The sequence below is a fragment of the Lolium rigidum genome, chromosome 7 (genome assembly GCF_022539505.1).
Source record: "Lolium rigidum isolate FL_2022 chromosome 7, APGP_CSIRO_Lrig_0.1, whole genome shotgun sequence".
Taxonomy (NCBI): domain Eukaryota; kingdom Viridiplantae; phylum Streptophyta; class Magnoliopsida; order Poales; family Poaceae; genus Lolium; species Lolium rigidum.
Window position 1 is genome coordinate 297927784 of NC_061514.1, and position 4772 is coordinate 297932555.

The 4772-nt window shown below is 43.3% G+C and overlaps 1 long non-coding RNA gene across 3 annotated transcripts; it reads right to left on the reverse strand.

Annotated features, from left to right (window-relative positions):
• Positions 1-281: 281 nt before the first annotated feature.
• Positions 282-4386, reverse strand: LOC124675533. 3 transcript variants are annotated; one of them, XR_006993301.1, is made up of 4 exons: positions 3487-4386; positions 3160-3242; positions 2467-2608; positions 282-2320 (listed from the first exon to the last, which is right to left on the reverse strand). It is a non-coding gene; the product is annotated as an uncharacterized LOC124675533 (long non-coding RNA). The 3 variants fall into 3 exon arrangements; XR_006993302.1 differs by having other exon boundaries at positions 2467-2750; XR_006993303.1 differs by having other exon boundaries at positions 3160-3251.
• Positions 4387-4772: the final 386 nt, after the last annotated feature.

Sequence of the window (4772 nt, forward strand, 5' to 3'; positions counted from 1 at the left end):
CCTGCAAGGAACGCAGACATGTACTAACATGGATGTTTATTTTTTTTACTGTACTTGATTATACCGCTGATAGATGTTATATGTATAATGAAATTAATAAGATTTTAGTTCATCAGATCATAGATAAAACAGAAATTAATAAGATTTTACTGTACTGATTATTCCGCTTGCCCGTGAGACGAAGGATTTTGTTACATTACTGTCAGGCAATAGGCAATGATGTGTAAGATCCAAATAAAGAAGAGTTTAATTAGTAGCATCAACACAAAACTACCAGATGTCCAGCTAAATTTTATAATTACGTGATAAGATTGTACCGCAAATAAATGTCTGAGAGATGAAAAATGAACACGATAAAATAATGCAATGCATGAGGTATATTCCTTATTATTTACGTCCAAAATACACTACCAGACGTATGTGTCATACATGTAGACATATACACGTGTAACGAACACACACTCTGATCCGCTGTCTTCTCAGTTCTCACCACGCACATGTATTGTGCTACCTAGGCCTTGTCTCCACATGATATTGTATTATTTTAGGCCACCGCTGAGTATTTCCGGTCCCCATCTCTTCTCCCTCTTCTCCACCCAAGACACCTACCTTCTTTCTGCTTTTCCAATCCCCTTCGAACTCCTGAAATTCGTAAGCATTCAGACAAATTTCTTGTGGTACTTCGCCATGGGTGGCACGAATCAGTTTGCCGGAGAGCTCATGCTTGGTGGAGAGCTCACGCTGAAGCATGAGCATCCCTTTTTTTTCTTCGTCCTTTTTTGGCTCCCATCCTGCACAGGTGCAGCGATTCTGCGACCTGGACACTGACGCCTTCACAAACCAGAGTTCAGAAATCAGAAGCCTGCTCTCGGCCACCAGAAATCAGAGTCTCAGCCGAGTGGACTCCTGTGCTCTCCACCACCCCACCGAATCGAGTGGAATCAGGTATGACACCTAGTTTTACATCATGGTTCTTCTATAGACCCCGGGCATTTGTCATGCATGTCAGTTAAGATCCCTTAAGAAATTCATGTGGAGTACATTAGAAAAAAATCTGGGAGATACCAAATTGTAGTGCAACGGATCGCAGGATTCCAAATGTTGTTCAAACTTTGCAATTATTTTTCACTGGAAACAGAGATGGTTACGCAACTTCCAAATAGAGAACAGAAATGCAGAAGTATATATATTGATGCAATAGTGCATTTCGTTTTGCCCCCATTTAGAGGAAATAGGATATCTCTCTATGGTGTCAGAGAAAATGCCAATGTGGAAAACAACTAATTTTCCTAGCAAGTAATCATACAGTAGACCGAAATCTAGCATCTGTTAGCTATATTGTACAAATTTAATCAGTTGAAATGTAAGTGCAGCAAGTGATTGTGTAGGCATGCTTGTAGGCAAAAAATCATAAATGTTTATGTACTATTCTTTGATAATAGAGTGGGTATCGATCGAGAATAAGATGGATAGCTTGAGTTAACTGCATGCCTTGTGTTTATATGCTATAATAGCTGAATTAAGGCCCTAAATATTTAGAAGGTACCTTCAATGACAATGAAGTCAAGCTCGAACAAATTTATCTGGGTCACTTGATTTCTGCACTCCAATGATCTTCCAATGGAACCCATGAGGCGACAAATCTTTCACCAACTCTTGAAGAAAACAATTCCATTTACGCAAGAATTACGTTAATTATATGTACAAACCTACTACCGAAGTTGTTTTTCCTTATAATTAGATCTGCAGATTTTTCAATGCGGCTGTAGATTTATTTACATAAGAAGAAGGGATTGATTTATCTAGTAAACCTAGCTATGCAATATTCGGATAAGTAGGATAAGGTCAGGCGATGTCAACCTATTTCTCCAGAAAGGCAATGTAGTTTCTCTTGGTAATTAGGCACCAAGGAATTAGCCACCAGATGTACACATCTAATGATGGTTGCCAACAGAGTCGGCCTATTAGTTGAACTCTTTTCTGTCAAAAGTCCACAGATCTTCGCTAAGCTTGTAAAACATGGCAATGGCTCAATAGTTGGATACTTTATCTCAAACTGATAAATTGAATTGCCTCCACAGTCATTGTGCATGTCATTCTCATCTAGTAAACTACTAAACTCTAACTATAAAAATTACCGGGGTAGCTGACCTAACATGTGCACCCATTTATCTATCCTTATTTTTTTTGTTCTACATTTCTGAAATAAAGCTTTTTACCATCATTGATGTCGCTTGTTCCATTGGCTTCCCCTGCACCTGCAGCACCCGTATGGGACTGCTCATAGGCTTGAGCACCATAGTCTCCCCAGCCACATAACCTGCCCCATTGGTTCCCACCTCCTAAGAATCAGAGACTTGAAAGCACCTCTTACGGATGATTTGCATAATAGGCAAGAAACTTGAACTGAGATTGAGATACTGGATTTTTTTAATGTAAATAGAGTAAAATCAGAAACTAATTTACCAATAGTGGAGGATCTCTCTCGTAACCCAGCGACCGACCCTCATCAATGGCAATAGCTCTCCTTCCAGATCGAAGGAGCCGGGGCGGCTCTGGGGGCACCCCAGCCACCAACCCTCATCACTGGCTGGCTAAACTGACGCGTCTAAGAGAGAACAGAAAAATCTTTCAGCACAACAGGGAGCACCACACTTGAAGGGCCAAATTACTCGTGCCAGCCGTCCACATCACAAACAAGGTGCATAATATTAGATTTTAGATCCATGGACACACAGTCGAACCCATACCTATACAGAACGTGAATTTGTTTAATTTCTGTAGATGCATTCAAATTATACGTACATGAAGCAACAAAGAAAGCTGGCATCAGTGAAATATTTGCCCATAAGTACTACTGATGTTAATAAATCTAAATAAGTAGTACTACCTCTGTCTATTTTTAGATGTCAAAAATTTGTCTAAATTCGAATGTATCTAGACATTTTTTAGGCATAGATACATCCAAATTTAAACGAACCACCGGACATCTATTAGCGGACGGAGGGAGTAGTACATTCTGACATAGATACACTAAGCAGCAATATAATCTTAGCCCATAGGTACTACAGATGATAAATACGTTGGGATTTCTAATTCTCATCCTTCTTATTCAAATTCCAATAATGATCAACTTGAAACAGTGAGGTTAGTACATACCAGTAATGTATTCTGAAGTCTTTACTGCGAGAGGCAGAAAAAAATGATTTACTTGAAATCCTGAGCCAATACAGACCGAGCACCTATATGAACTGAGATGGATATTACAAACGGACCAATCTAGCACAATCACGGACCTATTCAGCACAAAAAAGTATCTTGCTTGCTAGAATGCAATGTCAGCAAGCAAACCCTAAAGAAGTAAATATTGTGCTGGAATTAGAGTATTCAGTGAAGCAAAACGTAAAGAGTTGCATTAAAAGTCAGACAACCAAGTAGCCTAAAACTAACAAAAATATTATTCTTTCCATGTGTTGACATCAGTACCTGATGTCGCAGTGGGGCTTAGACCTGACTCGCTGGGCTCCTACTCATGCGACCTGGTGGGGAAGCCGGCGGACGTGTGCAAGAAGTTTCTGACAGCCAGGGAGAGCCTGCTGTACTTCGCCGTGGAGACGGCTAGCATGGAGCCATTGGGCACGATGCAAGGCGCCTACTCGTCGGGTATGGACTCCGCCGAGGAGCGCTGGAGGCGGCTGCTGATGCGTAAGGCCAGATCCTAGGTCACCCCGCCTGCAAGGAGATGGCTAGGTTCTTGATCGTTCTCTTCGTGGTGCGCTATGTGGAGCGCAAAGGATGCTTCTGGATCAAGATCCGCAGCCTCAAGACGCATCTCCCCCTGCCTCCACCTCCTCATAGCTTTGGAGCAAGAACAACGATGGCCTCAAACTTGGCAGATGGGGAAGATGACCTTGACGCCTAGATGGTCCTTGTCCAGAAGCCTATGCAGCACGCATCCCGCCAGCTCGAACCTCCTCCTACGCTCCAGCTTGCTAGCCGACGCGGAGTCGATCAATCCCCACCGATTCCCCATCACCGGCGTCACCATGATGGCCGGCGGCAAGCACCAAACCGTCTCCTCCCCAGGGCGCTCGCCTGGGATCTGGACAGGCTCGGCTAGCCAAGATTCCATGCCGCAAAAGTAGACATCAAACGGATCCTGATACACAAACTCCGGCGTATTGAGCGGGTTGAACAAGAGTCGCGACTGACCCTCGAGAAAGAGATCTAGACAGGGTGGAACTCAATCACATGGCCGGCATAGATTATAGGAGGATGCTTGGCTTGGGAAGGAGAAGATCTCAGCCGGCGTCGTGCGGCCGCCGGTGGCGGTGAGGAGGAGCCCCATCGGTTTGTTCGAGAGAAGAGGAAAAGCGAGAAAAAATGATTGGGAGAGGAGGGGCACGGGGCGGTTCGAGATATGCCTGATGCTTAACCAATTAGCACGCAAGCGGTGGCCGGTTTCCTAAAATGACTCCCACACGACCGATGTGTGGCAACCGGTTACATCCGAGCACGATAGATGGAAAGTAACCGGGAAGCTGCCGGTAATTAGGGATTTAGCACGTAAAAAAAAGACACAAGACGGAATCAAATCCTTGCACCTACGGAATCCTGGTTCCATCTACAGGAAAAAACTGTGTCGTGGCAAATCCTGATTGGAGAAGGGGTTACCATCAACAGTACTCAAATAATTATGGTCTGAGCAAACCAGGTTAGCTTTTATATAGGTATTAATTATTATTATATAATGCGCTAATTCCACTGCATCA